Raw genomic sequence first — 17,536 nt, 5'->3', positions numbered from 1 at the left:
CTTGAGTGTTCTGACCCTGTTCAGCACTCTTTTCGACCATGTATCTGTACTGGATCATGAAAAGTCTGATTTGATTTGGATATGATTTCTAGGCACAATCTTCTGAAGTGGAGTGAAACACACAACCGTTGCGCAACAAGCTCTTACTGCTGCATGTCAAACTAGATGCAGGAGGCAAAAACTGGCATTGTGTGTCATGTCTGCTTGCTCACTTTTGTTAAACCGTGGTTCTAATAACACGGAGGTTTCAGCTTTTGATCCCCATATGGGCTAGGTTCTCCAGCATCTGAAGTGCCGTCAAGCTATCTTTTGACAAAGTCTTCGGCCTCTTTTAGGTGCCAAAAGTGGAGCCGTGATGCATGTGTATTTGAATCAAGGTTGCGTAGAGCGCAGTCATGTCACATGGCCAGTTCACTCCATTTTTTTAGAGTGTGGTGCAAATGTCATTTTCACATGCAACTTTCTGGTCTTCCATGGAGAGACGCCTATTTATGCCACAAGGTCAAAGAAGTTTGCTTTTTTGCCGTAACCCAATTCCACAGTGTTTTTGAACAATTTTTTGTAGTTGATGAGTAAAATGTCAGATGACCCTGACGTGATTTGAACACGCAAGCTTCTGATCTGGAGTCAGACGTGCCACCGTTGCGCCACAAGGTCAATGAAACTTGAGTGCTCTGACCCTGTTCAGCACTCTTTTCGATCATGTATCTGTACTGGTTCATGAAAAGTCTGATTTGATTTGGATGTGATTTCTAGGCACAATCTTCTGATGTGGAGTGAAATGCACAACCGATGCGCAACAAGCTCTTGCTGCTGCATGTCAAACTAGATGCAGGAGGCAAAAACTGGCATTGTGTGTCATGTCTGCTTGCTCACTTTTGTTAAACCGTGGTTCTAATAACACGGAGGTTTCAGCTTTTGATCCCCATATGGGCTAGGTTCTCCAGCATCTGAAGTGCCGTCAAGCTATCTTTTGACAAAGTCTTCGGCCTCTTTTAGGTGCCAAAAGTGGAGCCGTGATGCATGTGTATTTGAATCAAGGTTGCGTAGAGCGCAGTCATGTCACATGGCCAGTTCACTCCATTTTTTTAGAGTGTGGTGCAAATGTCATTTTCACATGCAACTTTCTGGTCTTCCATTGAGAGACGCCTATTTATGCCACAAGGTCAAAGAAGTTTGCTTTTTTGCCGTAACCCAATTCCACAGTGTTTTTGAACAATTTTTTGTAGTTGATGAGTAAAATGTCAGATGACCCTGACGTGATTTGAACACGCAACCTTCTGATCTGGAGTCAGACGTGCCACCGTTGCGCCACAAGGTCAATGAAACTTGAGTGCTCTGACCCTGTTCAGCACTCTTTTCGATCATGTATCTGTACTGGATCATGAAAAGTCTGATTTGATTTGGATGTGATTTCTAGGCACAATCTTCTGATGTGGAGTGAAACGCACAACCGTTGCGCAACAAGCTCTTGCTGCTGCATGTCAAACTAGATGCAGGAGGCAAAAACTGGCATTGTGTGTCATGTCTGCTTGCTCACTTTTGTTAAACCGTGGTTCTAATAACACGGAGGTTTCAGCTTTTGATCCCCATATGGGCTAGGTTCTCCAGCATCTGAAGTGCCGTCAAGCTATCTTTTGGCAAAGTCTTCGGCCTCTTTTGTGTTCCAAAAGTGGAGCCGTGATGCATGTGTATTTGAATCAAGTTTAAGTAGAGCGCAGTCATGTCACATGGCCAGTTCACTCCATTTTTTTAGAGTGTGGTGCAAATGTCATTTTCACATGCAACTTTCTGGTCTTCCATTGAGAGACGCCTATTTATGCCACAAGGTCAAAGAAGTTTGCTTTTTTGCCGTAACCCAATTCCACAGTGTTTTTGAACAATTTTTTGTAGTTGATGAGTAAAATGTCAGATGACCCTGACGTGATTTGTACACGCAACCTTCTGATCTGGAGTCAGACGCGCTACCTTTGCGCCACAAGGTCAATGAAACTTGAGTGCTCTGACCCTGTTCAGCACTCTTTTCGACCATGTATCTGTACTGGATCATGAAAAGTCTGATTTGATTTGGATATGATTTCTAGGCACAATCTTCTGAAGTGGAGTGAAACACACAACCGTTGCGCAACAAGCTCTTACTGCTGCATGTCAAACTAGATGCAGGAGGCAAAAACTGGCATTGTGTGTCATGTCTGCTTGCTCACTTTTGTTAAACCGTGGTTCTAATAACACGGAGGTTTCAGCTTTTGATCCCCATATGGGCTAGGTTCTCCAGCATCTGAAGTGCCGTCAAGCTATCTTTTGACAAAGTCTTCGGCCTCTTTTAGGTGCCAAAAGTGGAGCCGTGATGCATGTGTATTTGAATCAAGGTTGCGTAGAGCGCAGTCATGTCACATGGCCAGTTCACTCCATTTTTTTAGAGTGTGGTGCAAATGTCATTTTCACATGCAACTTTCTGGTCTTCCATGGAGAGACGCTTATTTATGCCACAAGGTCAAAGAAGTTTGTTTTTTTGCCGTACCCCAATTCCACAGTGTTTTTGAACAATTTTTTGTAGTTGATGAGTAAAATGTCAGATGACCCTGACGTGATTTGAACACACAACCTTCTGATCTGGAGTCAGACACGCTACCGTTGCACCACAAGGTCAATGAAACTTGAGAGCTCTGACCCTGTTCAGCATTTTTTTCGATCATGTATCTGTACTGGATCATGAAAAGTCTGATTTGATTTGGATGTGATTTCTAGGCACAATCTTCTGATGTGGAGTGAAACGCACAACCGTTGCGCAACAAGCTCTTACTGCTGCATGTCAAACTAGATGCAGGAGGCAAAAACTGGCATTGTGTGTCATGTCTGCTTGCTCACTTTTGTTAAACCGTGGTTCTAATAACACGGAGGTTTCAGCTTTTGATCCCCATATGGGCTAGGTTCTCCAGCATCTGAAGTGCCGTCAAGCTATCTTTTGACAAAGTCTTCGGCCTCTTTTAGGTGCCAAAAGTGGAGCCGTGATGCATGTGTATTTGAATCAAGGTTGCGTAGAGCGCAGTCATGTCACATGGCCAGTTCACTCCATTTTTTTAGAGTGTGGTGCAAATGTCATTTTCACATGCAACTTTCTGGTCTACCATTGAGAGACGCTTATTTATGCCACAAGGTCAAAGAAGTTTGTTTTTTTGCCGTAACCCAATTCCACAGTGTTTTTGAACAATTTTTTGTAGTTGATGAGTAAAATGTCAGATGACCCTGACGTGATTTGAACACGCAACCTTCTGATCTGGAGTCAGACGCGCTACCGTTGCGCCACAAGGTCAATGAAACTTGAGTGCTCTGGCCCTGTTCAGCACTCTTTTCGATCATGTATCTGTACTGGTTCATGAAAAGTCTGATTTGATTTGGATGTGATTTCTAGGCACAATCTTCTGATGTGGAGTGAAACGCACAACCGTTGCGCAACAAGCTCTTACTGCTGCATGTCAAACTAGATGCAGGAGGCAAAAACTGGCATTGTGTGTCATATCTGCTTGCTCACTTTTGTTAAACCGTGGTTCTAATAACACGGAGGTTTCAGCATTTGATCCCCATATGGGCTAGGTTCTCCAGCATCTGAAGTGCCGTCAAGCTATCTTTTGACAAAGTCTTCGGCCTCTTTTAGGTGCCAAAAGTGGAGCCGTGATGCATGTGTATTTGAATCAAGGTTGCGTAGAGCGCAGTCATGTCACATGGCCAGTTCACTCCATTTTTTTAGAGTGTGGTGCAAATGTCATTTTCACATGCAACTTTCTGGTCTTCCATTTAGAGACGCCTATTTATGCCACAAGGTCAAAGAAGTTTGCTTTTTTGCCATAACCCAATTCCACAGTGTTTTTGAACAATTTTTTGTAGTTGATGAGTAAAATGTCAGATGACCCTGACGTGATTTGAACACGCAAGCTTCTGATCTGGAGTCAAACGTTCCACCGTTGCGCCACAAGGTCAATGAAACTTGAGTGCTCTGACCCTGTTCAGCACTCTTTTCGATCATGTATCTGTACTGGATCATGAAAAGTCTGATTTGATTTGGATGTGATTTCTAGGCACAATCTTCTGATGTGGAGTGAAACGCACAACCGTTGCGCAACAAGCTCTTGCTGCTGCATGTCAAACTAGATGCAGGAGGCAAAAACTGGCATTGTGTGTCATGTCTGCTTGCTCACTTTTGCTAAACCGTGGTTCTAATAACACAGAGGTTTCAGCTTTTGATCCCCATATGGGCTAGGTTCTCCAGCATCTGAAGTGCCGTCAAGCTATCTTTTGGCAAAGTCTTCGGCCTCTTTTGTGTTCCAAAAGTGGAGCCGTGATGCATGTGTATTTGAATCAAGGTTGCCTAGACCGCAGTCATGTCACATGGCCAGTTCACTCCATTTTTTTAGAGTGTGGTGCAAATGTCATTTTCACATGCAACTTTCTGGTCTTCCATCGAGAGACGCTTATTTATGCCACAAGGTCAAAGAAGTTTGTTTTTTTGCCGTAACCCAATTCCACAGTGTTTTTGAACAATTTTTTGTAGTTGATGAGTAAAATGTCAGATGACCCTGACGTGATTTGAACACGCAACCTTCTGATCTGGAGTCAGACGCGCTACCGTTGCGCCACAAGGTCAATGAAACTTGAGTGCTCTGACCCTGTTCAGCACTCTTTTCGATCATGTATCTGTACTGGTTCATGAAAAGTCTGATTTGATTTGGATGTGATTTCTAGGCACAATCTTCTGAAGTGGAGTGAAACACACAACCGTTGCGCAACAAGCTCTTACTGCTGCATGTCAAACTAGATGCAGGAGGCAAAAACTGGCATTGTGTGTCATGTCTGCTTGCTCACTTTTGTTAAACCGTGGTTCTAATAACACGGAGGTTTCAGCTTTTGATCCCCATATGGGCTAGGTTCTCCAGCATCTGAAGTGCCGTCAAGCTATCTTTTGACAAAGTCTTTGGCCTCTTTTAGGTGCCAAAAGTGGAGCCGTGATGCATGTGTATTTGAATCAAGGTTGCGTAGAGCGCAGTCATGTCACATGGCCACTTCACTCCATTTTTTTAGAGTGTGGTGCAAATGTCATTTTCACATGCAACTTTCTGGTCTTCCATCGAGAGACGCTTATTTATGCCACAAGGTCAAAGAAGTTTGTTTTTTTGCCGTACCCCAATTCCACAGTGTTTTTGAACAATTTTTTGTAGTTGATGAGTAAAATGTCAGATGACCCTGACGTGATTTGAACACGCAACCTTCTGATCTGGAGTCAGACACGCTACCGTTGCACCACAAGGTCAATGAAACTTGAGAGCTCTGACCCTGTTCAGCACTCTTTTCGATCATGTATCTGTACTGGATCATGAAAAGTCTGATTTGATTTGGATGTGATTTCTAGGCACAATCTTCTGAAGTGGAGTGAAACACACAACCGTTGCGCAACAAGCTCTTGCTGCTGCATGTCAAACTAGATGCAGGAGGCAAAAACTGGCATTGTGTGTCATGTCTGCTTGCTCACTTTTGTTAAACCGTGGTTCTAATAACACGGAGGTTTCAGCTTTTGATCCCCATATGGGCTAGGTTCTCCAGCATCTGAAGTGCCGTCAAGCTATCTTTTGGCAAAGTCTTCGGCCTCTTTTGTGTTCCAAAAGTGGAGCCGTGATGCATGTGTATTTGAATCAAGGTTGCGTAGAGCGCAGTCATGTCACATGGCCAGTTCACTCCATTTTTTTAGAGTGTGGTGCAAATGTCATTTTTACGTGCAACTTTCTGGTCTTCCATTGAGAGACGCTTATTTATGCCACAAGGTCAAAGAAGTTTGTTTTTTTGCCGTAACCCAATTCCACAGTGTTTTTGAACAATTTTTTGTAGTTGATGAGTAAAATGTCAGATGACCCTGACGTGATTTGAACACGCAACCCAATTCCACAGTGTTTTTGAACAATTTTTTGTAGTTGATGAGTAAAATGTCAGATGACCCTGACGTGATTTGAACACGCAACCTTCTGATCTAGAGTCAGACGCGCTACCGTTGCGCCACAAAGTCAATGAAACTTGAGTGCTCTGACCCTGTTCAGCACTCTTTTCGATCATGTATCTCTACTGAATCATGAAAAGTCTGATTTGATTTGGATGTGATTTCTAGGCACAATCTTCTGATGTAGAGTGAAACGCACAACCGTTGCGCAACAAGCTCTTGCTGCTGCATGTCAAACTAGATGCAGGAGGCAAAAACTGGCATTGTGTGTCATGTCTGCTTGCTCACTTTTGTTAAACCGTGGTTCTAATAACACGGAGGTTTCAGCTTTTGATCCCCATATGGGCTAGGTTCTCCAGCATCTGAAGTGCCGTCAAGCTATCTTTTGACAAAGTCTTCGGCCTCTTTTAGGTGCCAAAAGTGGAGCCGTGATGCATGTGTATTTGAATCAAGGTTGCGTAGAGCGCAGTCATGTCACATGGCCAGTTCACTCCATTTTTTTAGAGTGTGGTGCAAATGTCATTTTCACATGCAACTTTCTGGTCTACCATTGAGAGACGCTTATTTATGCCACAAGGTCAAAGAAGTTTGTTTTTTTGCCGTAACCCAATTCCACAGTGTTTTTGAACAATTTTTTGTAGTTGATGAGTAAAATGTCAGATGACCCTGACGTGATTTGAACACGCAACCTTCTGATCTGGAGTCAGACGCGCTACCGTTGCGCCACAAGGTCAATGAAACTTGAGTGCTCTGGCCCTGTTCAGCACTCTTTTCGATCATGTATCTGTACTGGTTCATGAAAAGTCTGATTTGATTTGGATGTGATTTCTAGGCACAATCTTCTGATGTGGAGTGAAACGCACAACCGTTGCGCAACAAGCTCTTACTGCTGCATGTCAAACTAGATGCAGGAGGCAAAAACTGGCATTGTGTGTCATGTCTGCTTGCTCACTTTTGTTAAACCGTGGTTCTAATAACACGGAGGTTTCAGCATTTGATCCCCATATGGGCTAGGTTCTCCAGCATCTGAAGTGCCGTCAAGCTATCTTTTGACAAAGTCTTCGGCCTCTTTTAGGTGCCAAAAGTGGAGCCGTGATGCATGTGTATTTGAATCAAGGTTGCGTAGAACGCAGTCATGTCACATGGCCAGTTCACTCCATTTTTTTAGAGTGTGGTGCAAATGTCATTTTCACATGCAACTTTCTGGTCTTCCATTAAGAGACGCTTATTTATGCCACAAGGTCAAAGAAGTTTGTTTTTTTGCCGTAACCCAATTCCACAGTGTTTTTGAACAATTTTTTGTAGTTGATGAGTAAAATGTCAGATGACCCTGACGTGATTTGAACACGCAACCTTCTGATCTGGAGTCAGACGCGCTACTGTTGCGCCACAAGGTCAATGAAACTTGAGTGCTCTGACCCTGTTCAGCACTCTTTTCGATCATGTATCTGTACTGGATCATGAAAAGTCTGATTTGATTTGGATGTGATTTCTAGGCACAATCTTCTGATGTGGAGTGCAACGCACAACCGTTGCGCAACAAGCTCTTGCTGCTGCATGTCAAACTAGATGCAGGAGGCAAAAACTGGCATTGTGTGTCATGTCTGCTTGCTCACTTTTGTTAAACCGTGGTTCTAATAACACGGAGGTTTCAGCTTTTGATCCCCATATGGGCTAGGTTCTCCAGCATCTGAAGTGCCGTCAAGCTATCTTTTGACAAAGTCTTCGGCCTCTTTTAGGTGCCAAAAGTGGAGCCGTGATGCATGTGTATTTGAATCAAGGTTGCGTAGAGCGCAGTCATGTCACATGGCCAGTTCACTCCATTTTTTTAGAGTGTGGTGCAAATGTCATTTTCACATGCAACTTTTTGGTCTTCCATTGAGAGACGCTTATTTATGCCACAAGGTCAAAGAAGTTTGTTTTTTTGCCGTAACCCAATTCCACAGTGTTTTTGAACAATTTTTTGTAGTTGATGAGTAAAATGTCAGATGACCCTGACGTGATTTGAACACGCAACCTTCTGATCTGGAGTCAGACGCGCTACCGTTGCGCCACAAGGTCAATGAAACTTGAGTGCTCTGACCCTGTTCAGCACTCTTTTCGATCATGTATCTGTACTGGTTCATGAAAAGTCTGATTTGATTTGGATGTGATTTCTAGGCACAATCTTCTGATGTGGAGTGAAACGCACAACCGTTGCGCAACAAGCTCTTACTGCTGCATGTCAAACTAGATGCAGGAGGCAAAAACTGGCATTGTGTGTCATGTCTGCTTGCTCACTTTTGTTAAACCGTGGTTCTAATAACACGGAGGTTTCAGCATTTGATCCCCATATGGGCTAGGTTCTCCAGCATCTGAAGTGCCGTCAAGCTATCTTTTGACAAAGTCTTCGGCCTCTTTTAGGTGCCAAAAGTGGAGCCGTGATGCATGTGTATTTGAATCAAGGTTGCGTAGAGCGCAGTCATGTCACATGGCCAGTTCACTCAATTTTTTTAGAGTGTGGTGCAAATGTCATTTTAACATGCAACTTTCTGGTCTTCCATGGAGAGACGCTTATTTATGCCACAAGGTCAAAGAAGTTTTTTTTTTGTTGCCGTAACCCAATTCCACAGTGTTTTTGAACAATTTTCTGTAGTTGATGAGTAAAATGTCAGATGACCCTGACGTGATTTGAACACGCAACCTTCTGATCTGGAGTCAGACGCGCTACCGTTGCGCCACAAGGTCAATGAAACTTGAGGGCTCTGACCCTGTTCTGCACTCTTTTCGATCATGTATCTGTACTGGATCATGAAAAGTCTGATTTGATTTGGATGTGATTTCTAGGCACAATCTTCTGATGTGGAGTGAAACGCACAACCGTTGCGCAACAAGCTCTTGCTGCTGCATGTCAAACTAGATGCAGGAGGCAAAAACTGGCATTGTGTGTCATGTCTGCTTGCTCACTTTTGTTAAACCGTGGTTCTAATAACACGGAGGTTTCAGCTTTTGATCCCCATATGGGCTAGGTTCTCCAGCATCTGAAGTTCCGTCAAGCTATCTTTTGGCAAAGTCTTCGGCCTCTTTTGTGTTCCAAAAGTGGAGCCGTGATGCATGTGTATTTGAATCAAGTTTAAGTAGAGCGCAGTCATGTCACATGGCCAGTTCACTCCATTTTTTTAGAGTGTGGTGCAAATGTCATTTTCACATGCAACTTTCTGGTCTACCATTGAGAGACGCTTATTTATGCCACAAGGTCAAAGAAGTTTGTTTTTTTGCCGTAACCCAATTCCAGTGTTTTTGAACAATTTTTTGTAGTTGATGAGTAAAATGTCAGATGACCCTGACGTGATTTGAACACGCAACCTTCTGATCTGGAGTCAGACGCGCTACCGTTGCGCCACAAGGTCAATGAAACTTGAGTGCTCTGACCCTGTTCAGCACTCTTTTCAATCATGTATCTGTACTGGTTCATGAAAAGTCTGATTTGATTTGGATGTGATTTCTAGGCACAATCTTCTGATGTGGAGTGAAACGCACAACCGTTGCGCAACAAGCTCTTACTGCTGCATGTCAAACTAGATGCAGGAGGCAAAAACTGGCATTGTGTGTCATGTCTGCTTGCTCACTTTTGTTAAACCGTGGTTCTAATAACACGGAGGTTTCAGCATTTGATCCCCATATGGGCTAGGTTCTCCAGCATCTGAAGTGCCGTCAAGCTATCTTTTGACAAAGTCTTCGGCCTCTTTTAGGTGCCAAAAGTGGAGCCGTGATGCATGTGTATTTGAATCAAGGTTGCGTAGAGCGCAGTCATGTCACATGGCCAGTTCACTCAATTTTTTTAGAGTGTGGTGCAAATGTCATTTTAACATGCAACTTTCTGGTCTTCCATGGAGAGACGCTTATTTATGCCACAAGGTCAAAGAAGTTTTTTTTTTGTTGCCGTAACCCAATTCCACAGTGTTTTTGAACAATTTTCTGTAGTTGATGAGTAAAATGTCAGATGACCCTGACGTGATTTGAACACGCAACCTTCTGATCTGGAGTCAGACGCGCTACCGTTGCGCCACAAGGTCAATGAAACTTGAGTGCTCTGACCCTGTTCAGCACTCTTTTCGATCATGTATCTGTACTGGATCATGAAAAGTCTGATTTGATTTGGATGTGATTTCTAGGCACAATCTTCTGATGTGGAGTGAAATGCACAACCGATGCACAACAAGCTCTTGCTGCTGCATGTCAAACTAGATGCAGGAGGCAAAAACTGGCATTGTGTGTCATGTCTGCTTGCTCACTTTTGTTAAACCGTGGTTCTAATAACACGGAGGTTTCAGCTTTTGATCCCCATATGGGCTAGGTTCTCCAGCATCTGAAGTGCCGTCAAGCTATCTTTTGACAAAGTCTTCGGCCTCTTTTGTGTTCCAAAAGTGGAGCCGTGATGCATGTGTATTTGAATCAAGGTTGCGTAGAGCGCAGTCATGTCACATGGCCAGTTCACTCCATTTTTTTAGAGTGTGGTGCAAATGTCATTTTCACATGCAACTTTCTGGTCTTCCATTGAGAGACGCTTATTTATGCCACAAGGTCAAAGAAGTTTTTTTTTTTGCCGTAACCCAATTCCACAGTGTTTTTGAACAATTTTTTGTAGTTGATGAGTAAAATGTCAGATGACCCTGACGTGATTTGAACACGCAACCTTCTGATCTGGAGTCAGACGCGCTACCGTTGCGCCACAAGGTCAATGAAACTTGAGTGCTCTGACCCTGTTCAGCACTCTTTTCGATCATGTATCTGTACTGGATCATGAAAAGTCTGATTTGAGTTGGATGTGATTTTTAGGCACAATCTTCTGATGTGGAGTGAAACGCACAACCGTTGCGCAACAAGCTCTTGCTGCTGCATGTCAAACTAGATGCAGGAGGCAAAAACTGGCATTGTGTGTCATGTCTGCTTGCTCACTTTTGTTAAACCGTGGTTCTAATAACACGGAGATTTCAGCTTTTGATCCCCATATGGGCTAGGTTCTCCAGCATCTGAAGTTCCGTCAAGCTATCTTTTGGCAAAGTCTTCGGCCTCTTTTGTGTTCCAAAAGTGGAGCCGTGATGCATGTGTATTTGAATCAAGTTTAAGTAGAGCGCAGTCATGTCACATGGCCAGTTCACTCCATTTTTTTAGAGTGTGGTGCAAATGTCATTTTCACATGCAACTTTCTGGTCTTCCATTAAGAGACGCTTATTTATGCCACAAGGTCAAAGAAGTTTGTTTTTTTGCCGTAACCCAATTCCACAGTGTTTTTGAACAATTTTTTGTAGTTGATGAGTAAAATGTCAGATGACCCTGACGTGATTTGAACACGCAACCTTCTGATCTGGAGTCAGACGCGCTACTGTTGCGCCACAAGGTCAATGAAACTTGAGTGCTCTGACCCTGTTCAGCACTCTTTTCGATCATGTATCTGTACTGGATCATGAAAAGTCTGATTTGATTTGGATGTGATTTCTAGGCACAATCTTCTGATGTGGAGTGCAACGCACAACCGTTGCGCAACAAGCTCTTGCTGCTGCATGTCAAACTAGATGCAGGAGGCAAAAACTGGCATTGTGTGTCATGTCTGCTTGCTCACTTTTGTTAAACCGTGGTTCTAATAACACGGAGGTTTCAGCTTTTGATCCCCATATGGGCTAGGTTCTCCAGCATCTGAAGTGCCGTCAAGCTATCTTTTGACAAAGTCTTCGGCCTCTTTTAGGTGCCAAAAGTGGAGCCGTGATGCATGTGTATTTGAATCAAGGTTGCGTAGAGCGCAGTCATGTCACATGGCCAGTTCACTCCATTTTTTTAGAGTGTGGTGCAAATGTCATTTTCACATGCAACTTTTTGGTCTTCCATTGAGAGACGCTTATTTATGCCACAAGGTCAAAGAAGTTTGTTTTTTTGCCGTAACCCAATTCCACAGTGTTTTTGAACAATTTTTTGTAGTTGATGAGTAAAATGTCAGATGACCCTGACGTGATTTGAACACGCAACCTTCTGATCTGGAGTCAGACGCGCTACCGTTGCGCCACAAGGTCAATGAAACTTGAGTGCTCTGACCCTGTTCAGCACTCTTTTCGATCATGTATCTGTACTGGTTCATGAAAAGTCTGATTTGATTTGGATGTGATTTCTAGGCACAATCTTCTGATGTGGAGTGAAACGCACAACCGTTGCGCAACAAGCTCTTACTGCTGCATGTCAAACTAGATGCAGGAGGCAAAAACTGGCATTGTGTGTCATGTCTGCTTGCTCACTTTTGTTAAACCGTGGTTCTAATAACACGGAGGTTTCAGCATTTGATCCCCATATGGGCTAGGTTCTCCAGCATCTGAAGTGCCGTCAAGCTATCTTTTGACAAAGTCTTCGGCCTCTTTTAGGTGCCAAAAGTGGAGCCGTGATGCATGTGTATTTGAATCAAGGTTGCGTAGAGCGCAGTCATGTCACATGGCCAGTTCACTCAATTTTTTTAGAGTGTGGTGCAAATGTCATTTTAACATGCAACTTTCTGGTCTTCCATGGAGAGACGCTTATTTATGCCACAAGGTCAAAGAAGTTTTTTTTTTGTTGCCGTAACCCAATTCCACAGTGTTTTTGAACAATTTTCTGTAGTTGATGAGTAAAATGTCAGATGACCCTGACGTGATTTGAACACGCAACCTTCTGATCTGGAGTCAGACGCGCTACCGTTGCGCCACAAGGTCAATGAAACTTGAGGGCTCTGACCCTGTTCTGCACTCTTTTCGATCATGTATCTGTACTGGATCATGAAAAGTCTGATTTGATTTGGATGTGATTTCTAGGCACAATCTTCTGATGTGGAGTGAAACGCACAACCGTTGCGCAACAAGCTCTTGCTGCTGCATGTCAAACTAGATGCAGGAGGCAAAAACTGGCATTGTGTGTCATGTCTGCTTGCTCACTTTTGTTAAACCGTGGTTCTAATAACACGGAGGTTTCAGCTTTTGATCCCCATATGGGCTAGGTTCTCCAGCATCTGAAGTTCCGTCAAGCTATCTTTTGGCAAAGTCTTCGGCCTCTTTTGTGTTCCAAAAGTGGAGCCGTGATGCATGTGTATTTGAATCAAGTTTAAGTAGAGCGCAGTCATGTCACATGGCCAGTTCACTCCATTTTTTTAGAGTGTGGTGCAAATGTCATTTTCACATGCAACTTTCTGGTCTACCATTGAGAGACGCTTATTTATGCCACAAGGTCAAAGAAGTTTGTTTTTTTGCCGTAACCCAATTCCAGTGTTTTTGAACAATTTTTTGTAGTTGATGAGTAAAATGTCAGATGACCCTGACGTGATTTGAACACGCAACCTTCTGATCTGGAGTCAGACGCGCTACCGTTGCGCCACAAGGTCAATGAAACTTGAGTGCTCTGACCCTGTTCAGCACTCTTTTCAATCATGTATCTGTACTGGTTCATGAAAAGTCTGATTTGATTTGGATGTGATTTCTAGGCACAATCTTCTGATGTGGAGTGAAACGCACAACCGTTGCGCAACAAGCTCTTACTGCTGCATGTCAAACTAGATGCAGGAGGCAAAAACTGGCATTGTGTGTCATGTCTGCTTGCTCACTTTTGTTAAACCGTGGTTCTAATAACACGGAGGTTTCAGCATTTGATCCCCATATGGGCTAGGTTCTCCAGCATCTGAAGTGCCGTCAAGCTATCTTTTGACAAAGTCTTCGGCCTCTTTTAGGTGCCAAAAGTGGAGCCGTGATGCATGTGTATTTGAATCAAGGTTGCGTAGAGCGCAGTCATGTCACATGGCCAGTTCACTCAATTTTTTTAGAGTGTGGTGCAAATGTCATTTTAACATGCAACTTTCTGGTCTTCCATGGAGAGACGCTTATTTATGCCACAAGGTCAAAGAAGTTTTTTTTTTGTTGCCGTAACCCAATTCCACAGTGTTTTTGAACAATTTTCTGTAGTTGATGAGTAAAATGTCAGATGACCCTGACGTGATTTGAACACGCAACCTTCTGATCTGGAGTCAGACGCGCTACCGTTGCGCCACAAGGTCAATGAAACTTGAGTGCTCTGACCCTGTTCAGCACTCTTTTCGATCATGTATCTGTACTGGATCATGAAAAGTCTGATTTGATTTGGATGTGATTTCTAGGCACAATCTTCTGATGTGGAGTGAAATGCACAACCGATGCACAACAAGCTCTTGCTGCTGCATGTCAAACTAGATGCAGGAGGCAAAAACTGGCATTGTGTGTCATGTCTGCTTGCTCACTTTTGTTAAACCGTGGTTCTAATAACACGGAGGTTTCAGCTTTTGATCCCCATATGGGCTAGGTTCTCCAGCATCTGAAGTGCCGTCAAGCTATCTTTTGACAAAGTCTTCGGCCTCTTTTGTGTTCCAAAAGTGGAGCCGTGATGCATGTGTATTTGAATCAAGGTTGCGTAGAGCGCAGTCATGTCACATGGCCAGTTCACTCCATTTTTTTAGAGTGTGGTGCAAATGTCATTTTCACATGCAACTTTCTGGTCTTCCATTGAGAGACGCTTATTTATGCCACAAGGTCAAAGAAGTTTTTTTTTTTGCCGTAACCCAATTCCACAGTGTTTTTGAACAATTTTTTGTAGTTGATGAGTAAAATGTCAGATGACCCTGACGTGATTTGAACACGCAACCTTCTGATCTGGAGTCAGACGCGCTACCGTTGCGCCACAAGGTCAATGAAACTTGAGTGCTCTGACCCTGTTCAGCACTCTTTTCGATCATGTATCTGTACTGGATCATGAAAAGTCTGATTTGAGTTGGATGTGATTTTTAGGCACAATCTTCTGATGTGGAGTGAAACGCACAACCGTTGCGCAACAAGCTCTTGCTGCTGCATGTCAAACTAGATGCAGGAGGCAAAAACTGGCATTGTGTGTCATGTCTGCTTGCTCACTTTTGTTAAACCGTGGTTCTAATAACACGGAGATTTCAGCTTTTGATCCCCATATGGGCTAGGTTCTCCAGCATCTGAAGTTCCGTCAAGCTATCTTTTGGCAAAGTCTTCGGCCTCTTTTGTGTTCCAAAAGTGGAGCCGTGATGCATGTGTATTTGAATCAAGTTTAAGTAGAGCGCAGTCATGTCACATGGCCAATTCACTCCATTTTTTTAGAGTGTGGTGCAAATGTCATTTTCACATGCAACTTTCTGGTCTTCCATTGAGAGACGCTTATTTATGCCACAAGGTCAAAGAAGTTTGTTTTTTTGCCGTAACCCAATTCCACAGTGTTTTTGAACAATTTTTTGTAGTTGATGAGTAAAATGTCAGATGACCCTGACGTGATTTGAACACGCAACCTTCTGATCTGGAGTCAGACGCGCTACCGTTGCGCCACAAGGTCAATGAAACTTGAGTGCTCTGACCCTGTTCAGCACTCTTTTCGATCATGTATCTGTACTGGTTCATGAAAAGTCTGATTTGATTTGGATGTGATTTCTAGGCACAATCTTCTGATGTGGAGTGAAACGCACAACCGTTGCGCAACAAGCTCTTGCTGCTGCATGTCAAACTAGATGCAGGAGGCAAAAACTGGCATTGTGTGTCATGTCTGCTTGCTCACTTTTGTTAAACCGTGGTTCTAATAACACGGAGGTTTCAGCATTTGATCCCCATATGGGCTAGGTTCTCCAGCATCTGAAGTGTCGTCAAGCTATCTTTTGACAAAGTCTTCGGCCTCTTTTAGGTGCCAAAAGTGGAGCCGTGATGCATGTGTATTTGAATCAATGTTGCGTAGAGCGCAGTCATGTCACATGGCCAGTTCACTCCATTTTTTTAGAGTGTGGTGCAATTGTCATTTTCACATGCAACTTTCTGGTCTTCCATGGAGAGACGCTTATTTATGCCACAAGGTCAAAGAAGTTTGTTTTTTTGCCGTAACCCAATTCCACAGTGTTTTTGAACAATTTTTTGTAGTTGATGAGTAAAATGTCAGATGACCCTGACGTGATTTGAACACGCAACCTTCTGATCTGGAGTCAGACGCGCTACCGTTGCGCCACAAGGTCAATGAAACTTGAGTGCTCTGACCCTGTTCAGCACTCTTTTCGATCATGTATCTGTACTGGATCATGAAAAGTCTGATTTGATTTGGATGTGATTTCTAGGCACAATCTTCTGATGTGGAGTGAAACGCACAACCGTTGCGCAACAAGCTCTTGCTGCTGCATGTCAAACTAGATGCAGGAGGCAAAAACTGGCATTGTGTGTCATGTCTGCTTGCTCACTTTTGTTAAACCGTGGTTCTAATAACACGGAGGTTTCAGCTTTTGATCCCCATATGGGCTAGGTTCTCCAGCATCTGAAGTGCCGTCAAGCTATCTTTTGACAAAGTCTTCGGCCTCTTTTAGGTGCCAAAAGTGGAGCCGTGATGCATGTGTATTTGAATCAAGGTTGCGTAGAGCGCAGTCATGTCACAAGACCAGTTCACTCCATTTTTTTAGAGTGTGGTGCAAATGTCATTTTCACATGCAACTTTCTGGTCTTCCATTGAGAGACGCTTATTTATGCCACAAGGTCAAAGAAGTTTGTTTTTTTGCCGTAACCCAATTCCACAGTGTTTTTGAACAATTTTTTGTAGTTGATGAGTAAAATGTCAGATGACCCTGACGTGATTTGAACACGCAACCTTCTGATCTGGAGTCAGACGCGCTACCGTTGCGCCACAAGGTCAATGAAACTTGAGTGCTCTGACCCTGTTCAGCACTCTTTTCGATCATGTATCTGTACTGGATCATGAAAAGTCTGATTTGATTTGGATGTGATTTCTAGGCACAATCTTCTGATGTGGAGTGAAACGCACAACCGTTGCGCAACAAGCTCTTGCTGCTGCATGTCAAACTAGATGCAGGAGGCAAAAACTGGCATTGTGTGTCATGTCTGCTTGCTCACTTTTGTTAAACCGTGGTTCTAATAACACGGAGGTTTCAGCTTTTGATCCCCATATGGGCTAGGTTCTCCAGCATCTGAAGTGCCGTCAAGCTATCTTTTGGCAAAGTCTTCGGCCTCTTTTGTGTTCCAAAAGTGGAGCCGTGATGCATGTGTATTTGAATCAAGGTTGCGTAGAGCGCAGTCATGTCACATGGCCAGTTCACTCCATTTTTTTAGAGTGTGGTGCAAATGTCATTTTTACGTGCAACTTTCTGGTCTTCCATTGAGAGACGCTTATTTATGCCACAAGGTCAAAGAAGTTTGTTTTTTTGCCGTAACCCAATTCCACAGTGTTTTTGAACAATTTTTTGTAGTTGATGAGTAAAATGTCAGATGACCCTGACGTGATTTGAACACGCAACCCAATTCCACAGTGTTTTTGAACAATTTTTTGTAGTTGATGAGTAAAATGTCAGATGACCCTGACGTGATTTGAACACGCAACCTTCTGATCTAGAGTCAGACGCGCTACCGTTGCGCCACAAAGTCAATGAAACTTGAGTGCTCTGACCCTGTTCAGCACTCTTTTCGATCATGTATCTGTACTGAATCATGAAAAGTCTGATTTGATTTGGATGTGATTTCTAGGCACAATCTT

General features: G+C 43.4%; 16 non-coding genes across 16 annotated transcripts; all 16 read right to left on the bottom strand.

Moving 5' to 3' along the window:
• Window positions 1-3,241: 3,241 nt before the first annotated feature.
• Window positions 3,242-3,313, bottom strand: TRNAW-CCA (transfer RNA tryptophan (anticodon CCA)). Its single transcript has one exon. It is a non-coding gene; the product is annotated as a tRNA-Trp (tRNA).
• Window positions 3,314-4,569: 1,256 nt separating this feature from the next.
• Window positions 4,570-4,641, bottom strand: TRNAW-CCA (transfer RNA tryptophan (anticodon CCA)). The gene has a single exon. It is a non-coding gene; the product is annotated as a tRNA-Trp (tRNA).
• A 2,003-nt stretch (window positions 4,642-6,644) lies between these two features.
• On the bottom strand, window positions 6,645-6,716 carry TRNAW-CCA (transfer RNA tryptophan (anticodon CCA)). Its single transcript has one exon. It is a non-coding gene; the product is annotated as a tRNA-Trp (tRNA).
• A 1,256-nt stretch (window positions 6,717-7,972) lies between these two features.
• TRNAW-CCA (transfer RNA tryptophan (anticodon CCA)) lies at window positions 7,973-8,044 on the bottom strand. Its single transcript has one exon. It is a non-coding gene; the product is annotated as a tRNA-Trp (tRNA).
• Window positions 8,045-8,638: 594 nt separating this feature from the next.
• Window positions 8,639-8,710, bottom strand: TRNAW-CCA (transfer RNA tryptophan (anticodon CCA)). Its single transcript has one exon. It is a non-coding gene; the product is annotated as a tRNA-Trp (tRNA).
• Window positions 8,711-9,300: 590 nt separating this feature from the next.
• TRNAW-CCA (transfer RNA tryptophan (anticodon CCA)) lies at window positions 9,301-9,372 on the bottom strand. Its single transcript has one exon. It is a non-coding gene; the product is annotated as a tRNA-Trp (tRNA).
• A 594-nt stretch (window positions 9,373-9,966) lies between these two features.
• On the bottom strand, window positions 9,967-10,038 carry TRNAW-CCA (transfer RNA tryptophan (anticodon CCA)). Its single transcript has one exon. It is a non-coding gene; the product is annotated as a tRNA-Trp (tRNA).
• A 592-nt stretch (window positions 10,039-10,630) lies between these two features.
• On the bottom strand, window positions 10,631-10,702 carry TRNAW-CCA (transfer RNA tryptophan (anticodon CCA)). The gene has a single exon. It is a non-coding gene; the product is annotated as a tRNA-Trp (tRNA).
• Window positions 10,703-11,958: 1,256 nt separating this feature from the next.
• Window positions 11,959-12,030, bottom strand: TRNAW-CCA (transfer RNA tryptophan (anticodon CCA)). Its single transcript has one exon. It is a non-coding gene; the product is annotated as a tRNA-Trp (tRNA).
• A 594-nt stretch (window positions 12,031-12,624) lies between these two features.
• On the bottom strand, window positions 12,625-12,696 carry TRNAW-CCA (transfer RNA tryptophan (anticodon CCA)). Its single transcript has one exon. It is a non-coding gene; the product is annotated as a tRNA-Trp (tRNA).
• Window positions 12,697-13,286: 590 nt separating this feature from the next.
• On the bottom strand, window positions 13,287-13,358 carry TRNAW-CCA (transfer RNA tryptophan (anticodon CCA)). The gene has a single exon. It is a non-coding gene; the product is annotated as a tRNA-Trp (tRNA).
• Window positions 13,359-13,952: 594 nt separating this feature from the next.
• On the bottom strand, window positions 13,953-14,024 carry TRNAW-CCA (transfer RNA tryptophan (anticodon CCA)). Its single transcript has one exon. It is a non-coding gene; the product is annotated as a tRNA-Trp (tRNA).
• A 592-nt stretch (window positions 14,025-14,616) lies between these two features.
• TRNAW-CCA (transfer RNA tryptophan (anticodon CCA)) lies at window positions 14,617-14,688 on the bottom strand. Its single transcript has one exon. It is a non-coding gene; the product is annotated as a tRNA-Trp (tRNA).
• A 592-nt stretch (window positions 14,689-15,280) lies between these two features.
• TRNAW-CCA (transfer RNA tryptophan (anticodon CCA)) lies at window positions 15,281-15,352 on the bottom strand. The gene has a single exon. It is a non-coding gene; the product is annotated as a tRNA-Trp (tRNA).
• Window positions 15,353-15,944: 592 nt separating this feature from the next.
• Window positions 15,945-16,016, bottom strand: TRNAW-CCA (transfer RNA tryptophan (anticodon CCA)). The gene has a single exon. It is a non-coding gene; the product is annotated as a tRNA-Trp (tRNA).
• A 592-nt stretch (window positions 16,017-16,608) lies between these two features.
• Window positions 16,609-16,680, bottom strand: TRNAW-CCA (transfer RNA tryptophan (anticodon CCA)). Its single transcript has one exon. It is a non-coding gene; the product is annotated as a tRNA-Trp (tRNA).
• Window positions 16,681-17,536: the final 856 nt, after the last annotated feature.

This window comes from Eleutherodactylus coqui, chromosome 2, assembly GCF_035609145.1.
Source record: "Eleutherodactylus coqui strain aEleCoq1 chromosome 2, aEleCoq1.hap1, whole genome shotgun sequence".
NCBI classification, from domain to species: domain Eukaryota; kingdom Metazoa; phylum Chordata; class Amphibia; order Anura; family Eleutherodactylidae; genus Eleutherodactylus; species Eleutherodactylus coqui.
The sequence above is the reverse complement of the archived record's forward strand: the minus strand, read 5'-3'. Positions and strand labels throughout refer to the sequence as shown.